The sequence below is a fragment of the Triticum dicoccoides genome, chromosome 4A (genome assembly GCF_002162155.2).
Source record: "Triticum dicoccoides isolate Atlit2015 ecotype Zavitan chromosome 4A, WEW_v2.0, whole genome shotgun sequence".
Taxonomy (NCBI): domain Eukaryota; kingdom Viridiplantae; phylum Streptophyta; class Magnoliopsida; order Poales; family Poaceae; genus Triticum; species Triticum dicoccoides.
Window position 1 is genome coordinate 728,293,877 of NC_041386.1, and position 6,457 is coordinate 728,300,333.

The 6,457-nt window shown below is 44.6% G+C and overlaps 1 pseudogene; it reads left to right on the forward strand.

The window, feature by feature from the left end:
* The first annotated feature begins 634 nt into the window (after nt 1–634).
* On the forward strand, nt 635–3,970 carry LOC119290076 (annotated as a pseudogene).
* Nucleotides 3,971–6,457: the final 2,487 nt, after the last annotated feature.

Below are 6,457 nucleotides of genomic sequence, written 5' to 3' on the forward strand. Positions count from 1 at the left end.
ATGAAATTTTATATAAAAAATTGATATTTGTGTGATTTGGATATATAGTTACTCGTATAATAATTATCTTACCCGTACGTTGTTTGTTATACATAGTGCCATGGTTTTGATATCCGTCCCCGTCGGCCCTCGTCCTTGTTATGATTCGAATGTGGTATATTCTCTTTTAAAACTATTTGTTGCATTTCGTGTTTATGACAAATTATGCCCATCAAGTTGACATAGATATTTTTATCTAGGAGGTATGTGAACCGAAAATTCCAACCGACCCTATTGTCGAGAGGTTAAATTTAGTTGAAAGAGAAAATGAGTACTTGAAAGAAAAATTGAAAAGAATTGAGGGAGAGAAGATGGAATTGGAGTTGCATGTTGCCGATGTCATCGATGATCACAAGATCAAGAAGGAGAAAATGCGCTTGAAGATTACAAAGATTAAAAAATATGCCATCGATAGTGAGGCTTGGTATCATTATGCTATTGGATCAATTGTTACCTTAGTTGCGATCTTGATCGCATTTGTTGTTGCATTTAAATGCTTTAGCTAGAGAGTTATTTGTTTGTTGCATTTAAGTGTTGTATGAACTTTATGTATGAACTTGTATTAATTTGGTCTATTCGGTGTTGTGTAATGAAGATGAGCCGGCAATGGATGTACGATGACCGATGCTCTCCCCAGTTCGTTGAGGGCGTGCATACTTTTCTGCTTGCGGCTGAGGCAAACAAGCGGGCGGATGGTTTTATGCCTTGTCCATGTGCTGGCTGTAAGAATGGTCGCAATTACTCTACGTCAAGAACCATTCACGTGCACCTGTTTGAGTCCGGTTTCATGCCCCACTATAATGTTTGGACCAAGCACGGAGAAAGAGGGGTTATGATGGAAGACAATGAAGAAGAAGAGGACGACGACAGCTATCCTGGCCATGGGTTCCCTGAATACGATGATACAACAATGGGGGAAGAAGCTGAGCCGGTAATGCGGGAAGAAGCTGAGCCGGCAATGCGGGAAGAAGCTGAAGAAGAGTTATCAGATGAGCCCGTTGATGATCTAGGTCGGGCCATTGCCGATGCAAAGAGAAACTGTGCAAGTGATTTGGAGAAGAAGAAGTTGCAGCGCATGTTAGAGGATCACAAAAAATTGTTGTTCCCGAATTGCGTAGGTGACAAGAAAAAGCTGGGCACCACACTGGAATTGCTGCAATGGAAGGCAGAGAATGGTGTATCTGACAAGGGATTTGGAAAGTTGCTGGTAATGATAAAGGATATGCTTCCAAAGGACAACGAATTGCCCGAGAGTACGTATGAAGCAAAGAAGGTTGTCTGCCCTCTAGGGTTAGAGGTGCAGAAGATACATGCATGCCCTAATGATTGCATCCTCTACCGCGGTGAGTACGAGGATTTGAACGCTTGCCCGGTATGTGGTGCATTGCGCTATAAGATCAGCCGCGATGAGCATGGTGATGTAGAGGGCGAGCGCCCCAGGAAGAAGATTCCTGCCAAGGTGATGTGGTATTCTCCTATAATACCACGGTTGAAACGTTTGTTCCAAAACAAAGAGCATGCCAAGGCGATGCGATGGCACAGAGAAGACCGTAAGAAAGACGGAAAGTTGAGAGTACCCGCTGACGGGTCGCAGTGGAGAAAAATCGAAAGAAAGTACGGGAAGGAGTTTGCAGATGACGCAAGGAGCGTATGGTTTGGTCTAAGCGCAGATGGCATTAATCCTTTTGGGGAGCAGAGCAGCAACCATAGCACCTGGCCTATGACTCTATGTTTGTATAACCATCCTCCTTGGTTGTGCATGAAGCGAAAGTTCATTATGATGCCAGTGCTCATCCAAGGCCCTAAACAACCCGGCAACGACATTGATGTGTATCTAAGGCCATTAGTTGAAGAACTCTTACAACTGTGGAATGGAACAAGTGTACGTGCATGGGATGAGCACAAACAGGAAGAATTTGACCTAAAGGCATTGCTGTTCGTGACCATCAATGATTGGCCTACTCTCAGTAACCTTTCAGGACAGACAAACAAGGGATACCACGGATGCACGCACTGTTTGGATGATACCGACAGTATATATTTGAATAGTTGTAAGAAGAATGTGTACCTGGGACATCGTCGATTTCTTCCGAGCAGGCATCCCGTAAGAAAGAAAGGCAAGCATTTCAAAGGTGAGGCGGATCACCGGACGAAGCCTCGCCACCGTACTGGTGCTGATGTACATGATATGGTCAAGGATTTGAAGGTGATATTTGGAAAGGGTCCTGGCGGACAATCTGTTCCGAAGGACGCTGACGGACGCGCACCCATGTGGAAGAAGAAATCTATATTTTGGGACCTGCCATATTGGAAAGACCTAGAGGTCCGCTCCGCAATCGACGTGATGCACGTGACGAAGAATCTTTGCGTGACCCTGCTTGGCTTCTTGGGCGTGTATGGGAAGACAAAAGATACACCTGAGGCACGGGAGGACCAACAACGTATGCATGAAGAAGACGGCATACATCAGGGTCATGCAAGCTACGCTCTTACCAAAGAAGAGAAGGAAATCTTCTTTGAATGCCTGCTCAGTATTAAGGAACCGTCTGGCTTCTCGTCGAATATAAAGGGAATAATAAACATGGCAGAGAAAAAGTTCCAGAACCTAAAGTCTCATGACTGCCACGTGATTATGACGCAACTGCTTCCGGTTGCATTGAGGGGGCTTCTACCGGAAAACGTTCGATTAGCCATTGTGCAGCTATGTGCATTTCTCAATGCAATCCCTCAGAAGGTAATCGATCCAGAAATCATACCAAGGTTACAGAATGATTTGGTGCAATGTCTTGTCAGTTTCGAGTTGGTGTTCCCACCATCCTTCTTCAACATCATGACACACGTCCTAGTTCACCTGTGCCAAGAGATTAACGTTTTGGGTCCTGTATTTCTACACAATATGTTCCCCTTTGAGAGGTTCATGGGAGTCTTAAAGAAATATGTTCATAACCGTGCTAGGCCAGAAGGAAGCATCTCCAAGGGCCATCAAAATGAGGAGGTCATTGAGTTTTGTATTGACTTTATTCCTGACCTTAAGCCGATTGGTGTTCCTGAATCGCGGCATAAGGGCAGACTGGATGGAAAAGGCACGCTAGGAGGGGAACAAATAATATGTATGGACGGACATTCTCTCACTGAAGCATACTACACAGTTCTACAGAATTCCGCCTTGTTGGCTCCGTATATGGATGAACACAAGAATTTGCTACGCTCCAAACACCCGGAGCGGTCTGATGACTGGATTACACGTGAACAAACCAGGAGTTTCGCCTGCTGGTTGCAGACACGTACCATGCATAACACCTCTATTGAAGATGACCTGTACTTGCTGTCCCAGTTGCCATCTTCGAATATAATGACCTTCAAAGGGTACGAGATAAATGGTAATATATTTTACACGATCGCCCAAGATAAGAAGAGCACCAACCAAAACAGTGGTGTCCGCTTTGATGCAGAAACCAAGACGGGAAAGGAAACATATTATGGTTATATACAGGACATATGGGAACTTGACTATCGACGTGGTTTAAAGGTCCCTTTGTTTCGGTGCAAATGGGTCAATATGACATGAGGCGGGGTAACGGAAGACCCGCAGTACGGAATGACAACAGTGGATCTCAACAATCTTGCGTATGCAGACAAACCATTCGTCCTAGCCAATGATGTGGAACAGGTCTTCTATGTGAAGGACATGTCTACCAAGCCAAGAAAAAGAAAAGATAAGGAAGCGAATGCATCGTACGATGAGCCAAAGCGGCACATAGTTCTTTCTGGGAAGAGAAACATCGTGGGAGTGGATGACAAGACAGACAAGTCAGAAAATTATGAAAAGTTTGATGAAATTGCTCCATTCACAGTGAATATTGACCCGAGCATCCCGTTAAATGATGAAGATTTTCCATGGTTACGGCACAAAGGGACACACGCGAAGAAAAAGTTTCACACCCAAAGATCTGGGATGTGATCGGCTTCACTAGCTATCATCACTTTCTTCTGTGTTTCGCACCGAGAGGGGAATCTCTGTAATAGTTAGGGTAGTTATGTGTTTTGGCATTTGAAACGCGAAGAAATTTTATGTGCAAACAAATTCTTTCATGCCTTTACTGATTTTTAAAGTTATGTTATTCACAAACTAGTGATTCACACTAATTTCAAATAATTCAAAATTTAAACTATTCAAATTTGAAAACTACAGGCACTAAAAGAAAGTTTTTAATTTTTTGTACCTAAAACAAAAATGTTCACAAAGAAACTCTAAATACACAAAAAAAACAACACAGAAATAAATAAAGCTAAAAAATAATAAAAAAAGCCCTAACAGAAAGTTTGTAATTTTTTGTACCTAAAACAAAAATGTTCACAAAGAAACTCTAAATACACAAAAAAAAAACACAAAAATAAATAAAGCAAAAAATAAAATAAAAATAAGCCCGCCTACTAGGCCAGAGCGGCCTGCATACGACTAGAAACCCAACCTGTAGTTGGGCCAGGATGCAGGCCCGCAAAGGCCAAGTGGGCCCATAGGGCTGCAAAGAACACGTAGGCCCAGTAAGCCTGCTTTGGAGAGGAGCTCGAGAGAGTGGCCGCACGGGGGTTTATAAACCAGTGCGGTCGCCCCTCGGCTAGCGAGGTGGGACTAAACTTGCCGCACTGCACCTGCGCCAGCGCACCCCCTTTAGTACCGGGTCGTGGCACAAACCGGTACTAAAGGGGGGGCCTTTAGTACCGGTTTGTGCCACCACCCGGTACTAAAGGGGGTCGCTTCCCGCCGCTTGGCCTGGCCAAAACAGGCCTTTAGTACCGGTTGGTGGCTCCAACCGGTACTAAAGGTGCCTTCTATATATACAACAACTACGAAAATTTCAGTTTCCCTCTCTGTTCGTTCCTCTGTTTCCGTCTCCGTCTCCGTCGCCGCCGCCCTCGATCGTCTTCGTGGCCGCTCGTCTCCGTCGCCGCCCCCGTCCCCGTCGCCGCCCCCGTCCCCGTCGCCGCCCTCGTCTCCGTCGCCGCCCCGTGCCCGTCCCCGTCGCGCCATCCCCGTCCCCGCCGCGCCGTCCTCGCCGTCCCCGTCGCCTCGCCTCGCCGTCGCCTCGCCGTCGCCCGCTGTGAGCCCTCCCCGAGCCCGTACACACACACAAGCATGTTTAATTAATTTAGATAATTAGTCTTTAATTAGTTTAGATTATTTAGATTATTATTTTGTATGTTTAATTAGTTTAGATAATTAGTGTTTAATTAGTACACACACACGTATTTTGTATTTTTAATTAGTTTAGATTATTTAGATTATTATTTTTTCACTATTATATATGTATGAATGCATGTTAATTAGATGGATATAATTAGTGTTTAATCAGTTAGAAATTAGTGTTATATAGAAATGTTAGAAATTAGTGTTATATAGAAATGTTAGAAATGTTAGAAATTTTAGTGTTATTTAGATTATTTAGATTAGCATAATTAGTGTTATATAGAAATGTTAGAAATTTTAGTTATCAAAATCCAATCATTAAAAAATTGTTACTTTTTGCGGGCATATAGCTAGTATTTGTTCTCGACGATGCCCGGCCCGCATCCTCGCCGTCGACCCGTCCGCGACCACGTCCAGCCGACCCATGTCCGGGACTGGGCTCCGCCGGGCTGGCACTGGGAGGTGCTGCCAGGAGGGGCGCGCCGCTTGATGAGGAACCCGTCCCCGGGTCCCGTCGTCGACCCTGATCTCGTTTGGTGGCGTTCGCGTGGGCCAGTTTCGGTGCGGAGGGACCCGGCCCCGCTGGAGGTGGTACGTCGCCGTGTCAGGGAGGAGGGCGAGCACGTCCATCGCTACATGGTTGCGTTAGAGGGCGGCAGGTTCTCCAATACCTGGCAGTATCTTCGGGGATCTCACTTCAGCTATGATCATGTGAGGGTTCCTTCCCTTTGGGTGTCCACCGCCCGCGCCGCAGGAACCGCGAGTGTCCTAGATTCTTCTGTAGTATTCGATCTTTAATTAGCTAGCCAGTGATGTACTATTCAATATTATATATTATTCGAGATGATGTATTCGAGATTATATCTATTATTCTAGACGAAGTATTCGAGATTATATCTATTATTCGAGACGATGTAATTTGAATACTAAATTGTTTTATATTTCTTTTGAATTAGTTAAATAAAAGCTATGGCAGACAATACCGACAGAAAGGGAGAACAGACCATGTTCGATATGATACGCGGGCCAAATAATGATCAGAAAGAAGAAGATTATGACGGCTCTGAATTTCTAAACAACACCGGAGAGGGTGATATGATATTCGATCGCGACGACCGAATTGATGAAGTCATGAACTACGATTATGATGATGACGAAGAACATGTTGATTCTGAAACAACAAAGACCGGTGAGGTATATATATTTATATAAGCAGGTATCTGGTGATCA